Source organism: Ochotona princeps, chromosome 21 (assembly GCF_030435755.1).
Source record: "Ochotona princeps isolate mOchPri1 chromosome 21, mOchPri1.hap1, whole genome shotgun sequence".
Taxonomy (NCBI): Eukaryota; Metazoa; Chordata; class Mammalia; order Lagomorpha; family Ochotonidae; genus Ochotona; species Ochotona princeps.
The window spans coordinates 8,243,468-8,260,251 of NC_080852.1; the positions used below are offsets into that span (position 1 = coordinate 8,243,468).

At 51.1% G+C, this 16,784-nt stretch overlaps 1 long non-coding RNA gene across 1 annotated transcript; it reads right to left on the reverse strand.

Annotated features, from left to right (window-relative positions):
* Nucleotides 1-1,246: 1,246 nt before the first annotated feature.
* On the reverse strand, nucleotides 1,247-7,504 carry LOC131482905 (uncharacterized). The gene is made up of 3 exons (XR_009247403.1): nucleotides 7,360-7,504; nucleotides 2,280-2,419; nucleotides 1,247-1,687 (listed from the first exon to the last, which is right to left on the reverse strand). It is a non-coding gene; the product is annotated as an uncharacterized LOC131482905 (long non-coding RNA).
* Between the last annotated feature and the right edge of the window lie 9,280 nt (nucleotides 7,505-16,784).

Sequence of the window (16,784 nt, forward strand, 5' to 3'; positions counted from 1 at the left end):
CCAGACCTGAGACATCTCTGCTGGTGGCACCTGCTGGGCACGGGGCTGAAAGATCCCAGATGCCCCCAAATCCAGTGCCAGGCCCCAAAATCACCCGCTGCTCATGAATAGAATGCGGGGTTAAAGTGACTTCGGGCAAGCCCAGCCCTGAGCCACCTCTGCATGCCATGCAAGCTGGGCAGGGTGCTAAAAGACCCCAGCAGGTCCCCAAAGTCGTCCGCTGCTCCTGAGGAGCAAGGAGGCTTGAGGTGACTTCGGAGAGATACAGCCTTGCGCCACCTCTGCTGGTGGAACCAGCTTGGTTGGGGGGCTGAAAGACCCCAGCAGCCTCCAAACTTAACTACTGGTCCAAAAAGGCACCCACTGTGCCTGAGAGGCTTGCAGGCTTGAGGTGACTTCAGAGAGGCTCCGATCTGAGCCACCTCTGCAGGCGCCGTCTGTGGGGCAGAGGGCGAAAAGACACCAGCAGCTCCAAAAGTCACCAGACCCCAAAGTCATCCTCCATCCTCTTTTAGCCCCCAGTATGTCCCCAAAGTTGCCCGCTACTCCTGTGGAGTGTTTGGGCTCTGAATCATAGTTTATTTATTTATTTATTTTTAGAGCAAGAAGCATCCCAAGCTGGCTGGCAGTCCTGGCCATGTCTCACTCTGTTCAGGGTTTTATGTGAGCCAATCCCAGCCCAAGCTGAATGGCAGCAGGATGTACCACATCCTGACTTGTCTCCCAGTCATGGGATATCAACAGCAGGTGAAAAATGAAAGATGAACTTGGGTTGAAGACCAGCACCCAGCTCAGAATGGTTCGGTGAGGCATCCTAAAGTCAGGCTTCTCCCCTTAAGTAGGGTCTGTGAGCTCTTCCTTCCTGTCGTCTAGATGAGGAGTTGGCAAGCAGCTAGCCCGCAGGGAGGTGGTTCGAATCCCAGCTCCACCATGGTTTCTTGCTTTTGGGTCAACTTGGGGAACTTTGCTGTCCTTCACAGTCTCCAGGGGACAAGATGGGCTGCAAGGTTCATCCAGGACCCGGGATGGTGACAAGGATGAGGGAGTAGCTCTCACAGAGTGTCAGCCAGAGGTGCCGGGCAACCCAGGCCAGTCATGGCAACCAGCCGCATGTGTCCTCCTTCCCTCTCTCCCTTCCTTCCTCCTGCAGTTGGGATGGGGTCAGAGGCACCTGCCTTCCCTTTCTGGGAAAAGGAGCCAGAACCAGGCTGCCTTCCTGAATAGGCACTAAATGAGCAAACGCATGTCTGGGAATAAAGAAGGTAATTCATTCCAGGGCAGATATCATCTCCCAGGTTCAGGGGTTAATGGGCTCGGAGGATTCTTAACAAACGGTGTCCCAAACACCCTGGCTGACAGCACTGAGGGCTCATTGTTTTGCGGACAGCTCTTCAGCTGGGCCCCATTTATTAGGAAACTAATACGAAAGCACAGTAAAACCCCTTAAAGGTAACAGGAAGTTTGGGCAATGGAGAGACCAGGATTCCCTGCCTGCCATCAGGCCTGCCTGGCTCCCAGCTCAGGAGGAGGCTGGCTGGGAGCCAGCAGTGGCCCACGCACACATGCATTCTGCTCTTGGCTGAACTTGGAAGCCACCAAGAGGCGAGCCCGTTGACAAGCATGTGCAGATGGGAGGGGGCACGTGGCCAGCAGCCTTCTGCAGGATTGCAAAGCACAGCCTGGCAGCCTGGAGGAGGATGAAAGGAAAGCAGTCATGCTGTTTGGGGGCTGTATTCCTGCAAGTGAGGGAGCTGAGGAGGGGTGATGAGTGTGAGAGAGGGGCAGCCCAGGAAGGCCTGAGGACAATCGGGTGTTTTCCACCTGGTGGAGTCCCTCAGAAAAGCTCCCCACTCCAGCACAGGTCCTGCAAGCAGATGCCAAAGCCTGGCACTATCCTTCCTGCCTATGGATTGCTTCAGCTCATTACCTGGCAAAGGGCTAGGGCTTAATCTTCTAGAAGCTTTGGAGTGTAGCTGTGAGCCCTTGCAGGTGCACAGCCTCTGTGGTCATCAGGTGGCACGTGGGGCTCTGGAGGTAGCTGGCTTTGGTGGGACTTTCTCAAAGGAACTGACTCAGCTTCAGATGCTACCTGCTGGGTCAGTTCCCCCCAGAGCTGCAGGTGGCCCTCCAGCATCAGGTTCTTTGTAGGTATCTTGTGTTCGGAATTACATCTGAAGTGCTTCCTGTGCATGATGAAGGAGTGCCTCTCAAACTGACAGAGCATATACCCAGACTGTTGGCTGCACACAAAATAGCTGGACCTACTGTCCCTCACTCACCCCAGCTTCAGAAGCTCTGGGGCAGCATCTGTTGATTGACATTGCTAGAGTTCCTCTGATGCTGCCGTTGGTGAAGGGACCACACTTTTGAGGAACATGGTGCATTTACAACCTGCCGAATTGCATGCTGTGCTTTCAAGCTAGAAGGAGGACAGCCCAGCTGAGTGCCACACCACCCTAGAATCCCCAACGCAACCTGAGTCATCCAAGTTCATAATGACCCAGGAAGAAGTTGGTGCTGAGATGCCTCTTGCAGACTCCTGGGTTCAGCCTGGACATTGGGGCCATCTGAACAGGGAACTAGTAGATGGAAGATCTTTCTCCTCCCCTAAGTTCTGACCTGGGACTCTGGGCATTTAAACAAAAGCCTCCTTTTCTGGTGAAATACAGAGGTTGCCTGAACGTGAAGAGGCGGGCTTACCGGCCTCTGGGGCAAAAAAGAGTCGAGAGCAGCAAGTTGTTGTGGAGCCAGGTGGCTGGTGGTTTGTTCACGAGACTGCAGTAGATGACAGTGGTAAAACAAGTCTCAGCAGCATATGGCAGCTGTACGAAGCGTGATCAAAACCAATCTCTTCTCCTTACACTTTAAGCAACCACATACTCAAACTCCCTTGCATTGCTGGGCTGGACAGGGATAGGAGTCTCTTTTTTAAAGGCTGTATTTTTTTTTATTTGAAAGGCAGATTTACAGAGAGAAGGAGAGACAGAGAGAGAACTTCCATCTGCTGGTTCACTCCCCAGGTGGCCACAGAACTGCAGCTGAGGCAATCCAGAGCTGGGAGCCTAGAGCTTCCTCAGGCACACAAAGAGGGTGCTGAATCAAAAGTGGAGCAGCCACTTCTTGAACCAGTGCCCATCTGGGATGCTGGGTTCTCTTAGCAAGCCACAACACAGTGATGGCCCCTAAAAACTTCTATGGCCACTTAAGTCCTGCCTCCCCGGCCAGATGTGAGCTCATGCAGCTGTGGCCAAAGAGGAAGACTTGTTAGATGACAACCACCTGTGGGTTATCATCACTATTATTACTGTTGTTGTTTTAAATCTGTAAGTCCCTGGGTGTTTTCTGAGTTCTCTAAACCTGAACACAGGACCCTGGTGCTTCAGACACCTGTGTGATTCTAATGTATTGTGGGACTAACAGGCAGGTTCCAGCTACCTCAGCGAAGGCACACCTCAGCAGAGGTGAACTGGAGAATGAGAGGGACAGTCCTTGGCCATCCTTGGTCTATTCACTGTGTCTGCTGGGCACGAGATCTCAGAAAGAGCCCTCTTCCGAGATAAGCCCCTGACCGTATGCCAATGTTTACATCTGTGCCCAGTTAACAGAGCTGACTTTCCCCACATGGGATTCAGTTGTCTTTGTTGGGAGGGTTTGGGCTTTCTAACACAGGAGCAGGAGGGCTGGCAAAGCAATGGATTCCGCCTCTCCCACTGGAGTTCTGAATCTCTTCTGCAGATGTAGGCTGCCTGGCCCCTTTCCAACCATGACGGCTGCTTGATGGCTAAACCTTGGCCAGCGGTCCTGGCCTACCCGTGGCAAATGTTCACTCACACTGGGGCTACCCAGGGTTTCAAACTGAAGTAAGGAGGAGCAGGGCAAGGGGGGTTATTTTAAGTTGGTTAAGACCTTGACATTCACCATCAGCTCCGAATTTCTCAGCATTTGTGAGTGATTCAAACGTCTGGAGCTTATGTTCAGTCAACACTTAAACAAAGTATGAGTTTGGATGATGTGCATCAGGGGCCAGGCAGGGGGAGAGGGTGTTACAGGGACACCCATGGGTGTCTCAGCCCTGTGGAACCTATGGTGTGGTGCAGGGCCTTCTGTCTCTTGGTGAAAATGGCCCCACAGTTGTAGCTGCAAGGAATACAGAGTGCTCAGCAGCTGCAATGGGAGAAAGCAAGCAAGTTGGGAAAAGCCAGGAATCAGGCTTCAAATCCCGGCTCCTCCCCTGAGGTCTCAGAACCCCCTTGGGGTTGGGTCCCAGGAGTGAAAACAACAAACTCCAGTGGTGACTCAAGCAAAGGGCGGGAGCTTTGTCACGCCTCACTTCCTGTAACCGCTACTGCAGCCCCACAGGTGCAAGCTTTTGTGATTCTCACTCTTTACAAAGATTTATGCGTTCATTTGAACGACTGAGAGAGAGAAAGGGGATGAGGCGGAGAGAGAGGTCTTTCATCCATTGATTCATTTCCTAAGTAGCCACGAAGGCCAGAATTGGGCCGGTCTGAAGTCAGGAGCCAGGAGCTTCTTTCGGGTCTCCAGCACAAGTGAGGGGCCTGAGCACTTGAGCCATCCCCCTTCCTCCCTTTTTTCCCAGGCCATCAGAAAGGAGCTGGATCAATAGAGCAGCAGGAACATGAACCAGTGCCCCTAAAGGACACCAACACCACCGTTGGCAGTTTTCCCTGCTGTGCCACAATGCCAGCCTCTGTGATTCTCATTTTTCAGGTGCGAGAACGGATGCCCAGAGAGGTTGCTCAGCTTCACCAAGACCACACAGCTGGACAGGGACCGAGCAGTATCTCCATGGACTGAGCTGTGGTGAAGCTTCCCTGCCTGATCCTGCATTTAACAAGGCCACCTCCTTGGCCCCTTACCTGTGCAGCCACACACTGCAGACACCTCTAGAATTCCAGGCACTGTTGAGACCAAAGCAAGCTCTTCATCCCGACCTGTAATGTGTCAATCCTGCCCCTGTTTTGAGCAGGATTTCCTGGTCCTGGAGGTCTCCTGCAAGTGGTTTTCTGTCTCCTCCCCACTCATTCTGCTGGCTGGCTATAAATCTCCACTTGACATTGCTGAGTTTTTGGAACTGAGCCCTGATCATAACCCTGTAGCCGTAGACTTTGATACTTGAGTGTCAGGATGATTTTTCTTTGACGAAACACAGGTAACTGGTACGTGAATTCTTAATCTTTTCACTGTCTCCATAGACGAGTGCTGTTCAGTAACTCTATAACACTAGCCATTTAAAACTTTCTAGGAACCACATTCAAAAAAGAAACAGTGACTTTAAAAAAAAAAGATTTAGTTATTTTTATTGGAAAGACAGATATACAGAGAGGAAGAGAGACAGAGAGGAAGATCTTGCATCTGCTGCTTCATTCCCCAAATGGCCATTTGGGCCACACAAGATGGGCCCATCCCCTGGTACGATGCTTGAAGTGGAGAATTTCTTTGTGGGGACACTCTGGAGCAGAGGGAGCCCCAAGGGGGGGGATGAGGAAAATGAACTGACAGGGAACCTAGCTGGGAGCCCTGGAGGGCTGTCTGGTGCAGGTGGCCAGGGAGACAGCTTCCCCAAGCAGGTGTGGGATAGCCAAAGCCCATGGCAGGGAGCACGGGGGTGGGTCATCTCTGGGGGAACCACATGAGGATACATTGACCATGAGAGTAGATGGTAGGACAGTGAGGTGCCAGCTACCTGGAGGAGCTGTGCTGAGGCTGGGTGGCAAAAATTGTCGTCTACTTGGGAAGGGTAGGTGAGTGACAGGTAAGAGCTGGGTGTCTGCAGCTGTACCATGCCCTGATTCATGGGACATCTTGTCCCAACAGGGTCTGTGTCGCTGCTGGTCTGGGATCAGGCCTAGGATCCTGTACCTCTCCGCACTTTTCAGGTGCGATGTTGGCACACTGACTGCGTGTGAGGAACCAGGACTGGGGCTGGCTCCTGCTCTGAGCAGTGAACAAGTGACATTGAAGGGAAGGAAGGTGGAAGTCAGTTGGGCTATGGAGAGAACCTAGGGGTTCCAGTGGCTTCTCAGAGATGCTGCGATCACTCCAGGCTGTGCCCATGGAGCACCCACCATGTGCCAGGCTCTGAAGTCTGGGCTGTCTCTCAGAGGTGAGCAATCCATGGTTGATGGGCTGAATCCAACCCCTCCCTGTTTTTATAAATAAAGTTTTTTGAATTCCAGCACACTCACTCATTCAAATGTCATCCTGGGGGCTGGTGTTACGACATAGCAAGGAAAGTCACTTTCTGTGATGCTGGCATCCCATACAGGCACTGGTTCATGTTCCAGCCGCTTCTTTCCTGATCCAGCTTTCTGCTAATGATCTGGGAAAGCAACAGAAGAAGGCCCAAGTTCTTGGGTCCCTGCCAAGCCTGGCTTAGCCTGGCCCAGCCCTAGTCCCTGTGGTTATCTAGGGAGTGAGCCAGCAGATGGACGATCTCTCTATCTCTCCCTCTCCTTCTATAACTCTGCCTTTCGAATAAATAAGTAAATGCATTTTTAAAGATGCTGTCGGTCTGACTGCCTTTCTGGCTGACTCTGCTTTCCTGAGTTGGCTCATGGCAACAGAGACCTGTGCACAGAACCTAGTCCTTAGTAGGTGGCCTTGCGCAGAGTCAATCTAACAACCCCTCTTTTGCACAGTATCTTATAAAATTTTCATGTTAGCCTTGCCAAGCAAGCTATGCCCTTTCGCAAATGAACAGAGGGAGGTGTGGCAGTAGCAGGGTACTTGCTCAGGCTCTCACAGCTACTAGGAGAACTACTCAGGATAACCTATGCCAAAGAGGCTGCTGCCCAGGCTCTTACCACCGTGCAGCCTCAATCCAACAGGGGCAGGTCTCCAGAGTAAGACGTTGCTTTATGGTCTGGGCTGTGAATTCCTTGAGCAGTTACTGGGCCTGCACAGGCTGAGGGTCTTCTACTGGAGGGGTGAGCTTGTGGTCCCCACCTCCATCGGCCTTTATCAGCTCTTGATTTTACTGACCTCAGTCCCTGACATCTCTGGGGCACAACCTCTCCTACCAAAGGCTGGCAGTCATCAAAGAATCATCCCCAACTTCCCTGTCTCTCTGTGGGATGGTTTTCACCATCAGCTTCTTCTTCATTATCATCACCATCACCAAAATGACCATTATCATCACCTTCATCACCACCATCACCCTTATCGCCACCACCATCATAACCGCCACTACTACTATCACCACCACCATCATCACCAAATTTACAATCATCATCACTGCCATCATCCCCATCCCCATCACTTCATCCCCATCACCATTGACATCAAATACTATGGACATACAGGTTGTCCACCACTCAGAAGAGCAAGGAAACTCACCTATGTCTTGCCCATGCATGTTTGCTCCAAGGAAGCCTACAGGAAAGTGTGAAACTCAGCCAGCAAGGCTGCCATGAACGTGGTGCTGCCCCCTTGGGCGTGAGTGACATGGTGCCATGTGGCCATCTCTGGGTCCCACCCACATCTTCCTCAGCAAGGGCTCTCCTAGCCAGTTGCCATGGTGACCACTGGGTATCTTCTGAACAATGGAGAGTGATGGTGGCCGCAGCACCTCCAGTTGATATTCCTACCCACCCTTATTGCCCTTGATTGTTAGGGAAAAGGGAGGTGTGCTTGTTGGCAGAGTGCAAGGGAGCAGCTCTCTAAGACCTCTTCTTTGGAGCCCCAGGGCACCTGCTTCAGGCCCTGGAGTTATTACTGCTCTGTTTCCTTCCCAACCCCTGCTTTAGTCCCTATCAGGACCCCAGCAAGAGACTGCTGGGGAGAAGGGGGGGAAAGACACTGCTGGACCTGTGCACCTGTGCTGCTCTTTTATGATGCTAATTCAAAGCCCCAGTCCTGCCCATCTGCCTCCCTTTCTCCTGCTATTCCTTCCGCCTTCACAGAAAGGAACTGCCTCACAAAGCAGATATCCCTTTGCTTGGAAGAGAGGCCTGTAGGGTCCTGGCAGCCCCATTGTGTACTCTGGGAGGTGGGGACGAGCACCAGCTGGGAGATGATCAAGTGGCAGCTCAGCAGCAGGGGAGCTCAGAGCTTGGTCCTTGAACCCTTCTCTGTGGCAACCTCAGACAAGTCCATGTCCACACCTTCAGCTTCTGGGCGAGGCTAAACGTCACATTAACCTTGCAGGGATTTAATGAGCTGATGATTCTATAATACAGAGACTTTCTTCATCCCCTGCCCTGCCTGCCTATTGCCCCTTAAAGGATTTCAGCCTGGTAAGGGCAGGGACCCAGTGAGAGAGAAGAGTTTACCTCTAAACAAGATGCGAGCAGGAGAGATAAAGCAGCTGTGCTATCATGCGCTATGGTCTGATAAGATAGCTTCAGCCAGAAGGGCCCACAACTCTACAAAGAAGACCTTGGAGTTGGCAGGGATGTGGGGCTGCTCGGAGCCCTGCATGGGGTTTTCCTCAGTTTCAGATGGCAGAGGGGGGAGAAGGTCTACAGACTTCCTCTCCCCAGGCAATTTCCCTCCTATCTCCTCTTTTAAATCAGTCACAGTGCAGGGGGTCCTCCAGAGGACAAGGTCCCTCCAAAATCCCCAAGGGGTCTAGCTATTTGAAAACTTCCAGAATTTGCCCATTAAACATCTGCCAGCATGCCTCAGTCCCTGCGTCACCAGCAGCAGAATTCCCTCACGGGCATCTGGCACTAGGGCAGGCCCCAAAACTCCTAGCTAGATTGATTGAGTCAGCCTGTCCCGGCATGGGGACCTCTGTGTCATTGGAGAACTTTCCAAGGATTCATAAGCAATTGAACATGCTGGGGGATTGGGCATGAGTAAGAGAGGAAAGGAAAAATGTGGAGAGAGTGAAAAAGAGAGAGAATAAACAGTTTCAGTAGCTTTTCCCAGAATCAGCCATGGGCTGCAAGACGGGAGGTGAAGGCTGTGGAATCAGCCAGCTTTTCAAATTGTGGTTGTATAGTCTTAGTGTGGCACCAATAGGACATCCAGCACTTTTTTAGCACTGCCCAGTCATGATGCAGAGTGCCTTATGTGAATGTTCCATTCATCTTTCTGCCATGATGTTTATTGCTCCCATTGTACAGGTAAGGAAAGTGAGTCCCACGCCCAAGATTCACGTCCCATAAGAGCTGGAGGCAGGAGTGGTACAACTTCAGAAGCAATGATTTTCCCCTAAGGTACTGGCATGAGGCAGAGGGTCCTTGACCACTTGTGGTGCTGCTGTGCCACAGTAGCATGTCCTCTAGAAGGGATTTGAAGACTCAGGGTTACTCTTTGAGTGCCACCAAAAGTCTCGGCGAATAAGCCGTGAGGGATGTGCGTGCTATGGTTTGGAGAGCACAGGGCAGATGCTACCTGCTTACTTTATTCCTGGCCAGTCCTCCTCACTCCCTTGAATGAGTCAAATCACTCCACTTGATGACAGTGAGAATGATGATGGTCATGGTGCTAAACTTGGGGTTCCCGACCCAGGGGTCAGACTTGGAAAAAAAAATCAATGAAGAAAATGAGACACGTTCCAAAGCCAAACCGGAAACCAAGCCACTACCTCTAAGAACACATTTACTTTAGGTAAATCTTCAGAGAGACCTTGGCTCAAAATCAGGAAGTGAGAATGAAAGCAGGATGGGCTGAACTGGGGTTTCCAAGGAAAGGTCAGCCAAGAAGGTGGACTCCAGGGGGCAGGCAAGGCTGTTGGCTCTCTCGGGGAGCTTCTATACTCCTCTTTTGTGAGACCCATCACTTTTTCTTAAATAGTTATTTTCTCTTTCTCTGTTTTATCAAGATTTGTTTTTATTGGAAAGGCAGGTATATAGAGAGGAGTAGAGACAGAGAGGAAGATCTTCCAACCATTGGTTCACTCCCCAAGTGACTGCAATGGCTGGAGCTGAACTGATCTGAAGCCAGGAGTCAGGAGCTTCTTCTGAGTCTCCCACTTGAGTGCAGGGTCCCAAGGCTTTGGGCCGTTCTCGACTGCTTTCCCAGGCCACAGGCAGGGAGCTGGATGGGAAGCAGGGCCACCGGGATTAGAATTGTCAGCCATATGGGATCCCTGTGTGTTCAAGGTGAGGACTTTATCCGTTGTGGTATCTCACTGGGCCTGACCCATCGCTTTTGTGGTTGCTCATTTAGAATCTATTTCTCATACCACTCTGCGGAAACTACAGCAATGTCTGCTCTGTTCTTCATTGTAATCTCAGCACTGGATACAACACTTGACCCACAGCAGGTACTCAAAATGCTCCTTCTTAATAATGGAAACAATAGAGAACCCCAAAAGGAATGGTTCAGGTTAATTGCACAGAGTTTTGCTGCCATCTTCTCTCTCTCTCTCTCTTTTTTTTTAAATTAAGGTTCATATATTTGAAAAGTAGCCTGGAGAGAGAGAGAGAAAAAATCTTCCATCCACTAGTTCATTCCCCAGATGGCCACAACAGCCAGGGCTGGGCCAGATTGCAGCCATGAACCCCTCTTGTGGGTGCACTCAGGCACTCAGATCATCTGCTATTGGTTTCTCAGGTGCAGGTTGAGCAGGGAGCTGGGCCAGAAATGCAGCTACTGCGACTTGAACCAGCACCCATTTGGGATTCTAGTGCTGTAGGCTGCTGCTTAACCCAGTGCACTACAGCACCGGCCACTCTGCCTCCTTCTTTCAAATGCCCATCTAGTATGGCCCTTCATGGACTGGCGGAGTCACAACTTAAAGTGGCCTGTGCCGGGCTTTGTGAATGACTCTGCTGTATTCATGAATCTATTGTAGTCGATAAAGTTGTATTAAAACATAGCCACCCCCATCACCCTTGAGGTATCTGTGAGTGTTGTCTTGCTATTAACAGCAGACTTGCGTAGTTGAGAGATAGTGCATTAGGTCCACCAGGCCTGAAGGGTAGACCAGCTGGCTCAGTCAAGTACAAGTTTTCAAGTCGCACTCTGGAGCTGTGCCTAGGACTGAGAACATGAATTTCTGGGGTCCAGCCCATTTCTGTGGGCTTGGCAGGGGTGTGGGGAGGAGTCATTTGAACAGAGGCCCCACAGTCATCCAGCCCCAGCCCCACACGCTATTCTTTCATAGGAGGAAGAGCAGCTGGGAGAGAGGCAAAGACCACAGTGTGTGTGGGTCAGCAACCTGTCTCCCTTGGCCCTGTTCCCATTTTCGGGTTGGAGATGTGCAACAGGTCAGGGGCTAGCGATGCGCTCCTTGATCAAAGTTGTCTAGCTGCATGCAGCCCAAGCATCTGGGTGGATAGAAAGGGACAGGAGGGAGATAGAGGAGGTGGGGTGTTCTCCAGACTCCACCCCCGGTGCCTACTCAGCCCCCCACAATCAGTAGATACCCGTGAGGGTGGCTGGACCCAGCAAGCCACCACAAGCAGGGGACGGGGGCGGGGCAAGAGGAAGCTGAGGTTGAACTGGATGGTCCGTGATGTTGAGGACCTGTGTGGCAAGAATAGCCCAACAGCGGGGGTGGGGAGAAGACAGTTTCCAAAGTGCCAAGCATTGCTATTGCGGTTGTCTAGTACGGGGTGACAAGGCATCCAAGCTTGGCAGCCACAAAACAACCTTTTAGTCTAGAATACATAGGCGGGTCAGCTGTCTCCAAGGCGTGACTCCTAGGCCACTGTGGGGGCCCTCTCGCACCTGGCTGACCTTGGGTACTGGCGACCATCTGAATGTCACTTGGTCCTCCCTCTCCTGGCTTCCTGGTAGCATAGAATCCCGGGAGGACTTTGGATTACATTTTCTAACCCGGCCAGGAAATCCCACATCAAGGCACCCGCTACTTTCCATTAGAAGTGAATGTCTAGGTCTGGCTTGTGTTCAAGGGCAGGCAAGTGGAAGACCCTGGGGACAGATTTGCAAACCTCCACAAACGCACTTCTTCTCTGCCAAGGGTGTGAGCCTTCGGGAACTGCCCAGGCAACCAGAGAGCAGAAAACAGAAGAGGACTGTCATCCACTCTCTACCCACAGCCCAGGACTCTGGGGACAGCAACCAGAGTAACCCCCCAGGGACCCCTGGATTCGCCCCTAGAGAGAGCAGGCAAGCTGGAGCCCAAGCTTCAAAAACAAGTAAAGCTGAAGCTTGGAATGTCAGTGCAGATGGCTCTCACAGTGTGGGGTTACACATCCTCCGAGGACCAGGCTAACACATCCACGGAGGAGCCACACCATGTAGGGAGGCATGGCCACAGGGGATGGAGGAGTTGGAGGGGCTGCCCTGGGTGGCAGCGATTGTAGAAACAGCAGCAGCTCTGATCTGCACTCCTGCCCAGTCAAAGCAGCTGAGGCCCAGCCAAGGGCTTCCTGGCAAACGTGGTAGTCTGAGCTCAAGGACGGGTGTGGGGGAGGTATGGGACGAAAGAAATTGGATAAATTGCTCTCTGGGGGGTTCCCAGGATTCTGTGTTCCCTGACTGTCTGGCTCACAGGCGATGGTGTTGACAGTATACTAAGGAAATGGTCTTGAAGAATGTGTTTCTTTAATTAAAGCATCTTTCAGTGCAGAAATCAGAGAAGTGTCTGCAGAAAATGATGCTGGTCTCTTATTCCACTGTAGGAGAGGTAGTAATGTTTCTCTCTCTCTCTCTCTCTCTCTCTCTCTTCCCCCATCTCTATCCAGACTGCAGTAAGCTTCTGCCAGTGGAAACAGCTTCTGCCCCAAACATTGCTCCTAAGCTGCACCTGCCATGGGACCCATGCGCCCACGGCGATGGCCTAGGCTTCAGAAAAGGGTCCACATATGGGTGGCTCCCATAGATTGCAAGCCCTCTGTCTCCCAGACATCCCTCCTATGAGTGGGGATGGAGACGGGCTGCTGAGAATGTGGTGATGTGGCTATGACGTCACCGCTCACAGCTTGTGCTGAGAGCTTTGCTGCTGGAGGTGATGTCTGTGAACTGTCTGTCACCCATGAGCTTGCTGCATTTCGGATCCTTAGTTCAGCCTGGCTGGAGGGCTCAGCGCTTGAAGCAGGGTACCATGGGATCCACATCGCCACAGAAGAAGCAGGTGTGTTAGAGAGCCTTCATCCACGTGGTTGGGCTCCAAGTGCCTATGGTGCTCAGGGCTTAGCCGAACTGCAGCATGGCTTGCTGATCAGTGGCAAGCTACCCCAGGACTTGAGCCTTCCCCACCGCCTCGGCAGGGTCTTCCTTAGTAGGAAGGAGAGGTCAAAAGCTGGAGGTGGGTACTGAATCCAGGCTTTCCAAAGTAAAAACATCCTCACCGGTATCTTAACCATGGGCCAGGTGCCACTTTGAGAAGTGTTGTTTTGGGTGTTCTGATGCCTTATCCTCTCTGATCTTTCCCTGTCCCTCTAAAGATTGTGGTTTTATTTTAAGATCAATTTTTAAAGATTTATTTGAAAAGCAGAGCTAGAGAGCAACTGAGAGACTCTTCTATCTGCCTGTTCACTCCTCCAAATGACCACAACAGCTTGGGTTGGGCCAGGAGCTTCTTCTGGATCTCCCATGTGGGCGCAGAGGCCCTAACACTTGAGCTATCCTCTGATGCTTTCCTGGGTGTGTTAGCAGGAAGCTGGATCAGAAGCTGAGCAACTGCAATTAGAATGGGTACATGTGGGATGCTGGTGTTGCAGGTGGTGGCTTAATTCTCTATGCACAAAGCCAGCTCTGGGAGTTACAATTTTAAACACTGACAATTCTGTTCTGCTAATCCACCACAACCTGATGAAATATGGCAGGCCCTCCAAGCATTTCCCACCTGAACAAATTTCAGCTTCCCTAAATGACACCCTTCTAGAAGTGCCCTCAATCCAATGTCAAGGATATCCCAGCTTAAAAGCCAGCCTTCTGGGCACCTGGGAACTCTAGGTTCCAGACTGTATTCTAGCAGCTGGCCTGTCTCAGTGTGCTGTTTAATGTTTGTTAACTCTGGCCTTGTTTTTTAAACCCTCAGGGCTATGCATGGGATCCCTGCAAGAGCCCTGGGCAAGGGCTGGTGGCTGGCATCTATCCTAGGGGGATTCCAGGAAGTAGGAGTGAGACAGTAAATAACACAGGGTACGCAGCTGTGGCAGCTGGGAAAGTCCTGGTCCTCATTCAGGGCTACTGAGCTTGGTCTGGGCATATGGGCAGGGCAGGCAAGTGGGAACCAGGACTGAACAGCTCACCGTGGACATAGCTAAGGGACCACCACCAAGCCCTTCCATTCATCTTATTATCCCCACCACTCAGATAAGGAGGCTGTGAGAGGTTTGCCCAGCTATGAAGCATGACTTAGGGTCCCAGCACATGCAGGCTGCCTGGTCCCACAGTCTCTCCTAGGAATCTGCCCCACCATCTGCAAATGCGTGGGTACCACAGTCACCCGGTTTGCTCTGAACTCCCCACGGCTACCAGATCAGGGAAAAACCAGGCTGGGCTGATTATTCCTACTGGTGCAATCTACAATTAGAGTGGGTGAGGATTGTTGGGGCTTAGCCACAGGATCAGCTAGCAGAAGCTGGCACTGCGGGCTAGTTCTGTCAAGTTAAACCAGAGAACCACCTGGAGAGTGCATAATCTGGGAGTGGGAGTGGCCTGGGAGGGAAATAGTGGGCTCCTACCTCTTGGGGTACCACCCCCCACGGGAGGGCACAAAAACCAGGACAGGGGCTGGGGTGGATAGACAGAGATACCCAACAACATCCATGAAGGCTGGATAGTTGAGCTGGTTAGATGGAACAAGGTTTTAATACCCATTGACATGTACGAGAGCAGAAGGGGATGTGGGACAGACTGGACTAGTCTGCCACACATACTGTCAAACCAGGGTAGGGGGCGGGCCTGGTGGGGGTTATTGTGGGTCGCTCTGGCTGGGCTGCATCTCCCACTGGTTTATGTGAGGGCCAAGTATGCGCTGGGCAGAACCAGGCTGGACTGCAAACATCCATTGGTTCCAGTGGAAGACAGGGATGGAAACAGAACAAACCCAGCAACTGCAACCACCAGCTGATCGGGACGATGGACTGTGTTGGGCCCTGTTCTTGCTAGTACATACAAGAATCTGGTCTTGGAACACCTCAGACAAAGTTTCTTTGGGGATCCCCCCCATTCGAGCTTTCGGACTCAGAACGCTATCAAATGACAGAGGACAGAACAAGTCAATCAACCACCTCAGCTATATGTTGGCAATGAAAATACTGGGCAAACAGAGACTCTATGATGGACTATGTCAATCAATGGATTCTCCAATGACCGCATTGTGCTTGGAGTGGTGAGAGTGGCAGCAATTCAGAACTGTTGAACTATCAAAACCACTTGAGCAAGACTCTCGGAGCATGCCCCACATCTGGGACCTGGGATAGGTGGGAGATTGGGTGGGGCTTCTCCTTTAAAATCACCTTTTATATCAGATATATTAAGGAAACAATACCACCCCTCAATGGAAAGCTCCAGATCCAGCAAACATCGCTGATTGGCTTTCCCCCAGGCAGGCACAAGCAGGTGGGTTTGGGGCAGTTCCCTCTCATGTCTCATCTTTGGCTCCACTTCTGCATCCCAGTGAGTCTGTTTCCAAGGGAAGCTGGAAGCAACCTGCATTTCATGCGATGATTGTGTCTGAACCAACCATTTGTGTAGCTCAGCAAGTTAAGCCTCCACCTGCAATACTGACACTCTGTATCTGAGTGCATGTTCAAGTTCCAACTGCTCTATTTTCTATCCAGTTCCCAGTTAATGCACCTGGTACCTGCCAGCAGCAGAAGATGCTCCAAGGGCTTAGGACCCTGCCACCCATGTGCAAGACTGCTTAGGCCTGCTCCGGCACTGGCAGTTGAGCTCATTTTGGGGAATAAACCAGTGGATGGGAGCACTCTATTTTTCTCCAAGTAACTGTTTTTTAAATAAATAAATAAATAAATAGGAATGTAAGAGAAAGCTTGGGACTTTTGATTTCTTTAAGCTGGGCACTTTTAGTACTTATTGTAAAGATATATATATATATATTTATTATATACATATAATTACATATATTTATTTGAAATATATATATATTTACTTGAAATTTTATATATATATATATATATATATATTTACACACAATGGGAGAGACAGAGAAAAAGAGATTTTCCGTTTTGCGGGTTCACTCCCCCAAATGCCTCCACGGCAAGAGCTGAGCTGGTCCAAAGGGATGCAGGAGCTTCTTCATGGTCCCCACATGGGTGCAGGGTCCCAGGACCTTGGGCTATCCTCCACTGCTTTCCAGCCATAAACAAGGAGCTGGACGGGAAGTGCATCAGCCGGGACAAAAACTGGTACCCATATGGGATAACAGCACTGCAGGCAGAGGATTAACTTGATAAGCTACCATGCTGGCCCTTTTTACATTCATTAAATGAGGCTCTTTTATTCTAAAATGGTAGTGGGCAGGGTAAGGCAGGGATTATGTCTATAAATGCAATTTGGATTATTTATTTAAATGCATGCCATTTTTCTTTTAAAATATGCATTCATTTGGTTTTAGAAAACAGAAACAGAGAGATTCGATCTGTTGATGGACTCCCCAAAGGCCACAGCAGCCTGAGCTGGGCCAAGCTGAAGCCAAGAGCCAGGCCTCCATCCAGGCCTCTGACAAGGAGACAGGGACCCAAGTACTTGGGGTACTTGGCTGTCTTCTGCTGCTTCCATATGCGCATTAGCGGGGAGCTGGCTCAGAAGTGGAGCAGCCAGGACTTGAACCAGTTCCCAGATAGGAGCTGGTGACTTGAATGGGGACTGAATGCCCAGCGCTGGTCCCTGTTACTGTGTCATTACTTCACAAGGAGCTCTTAGAAAAA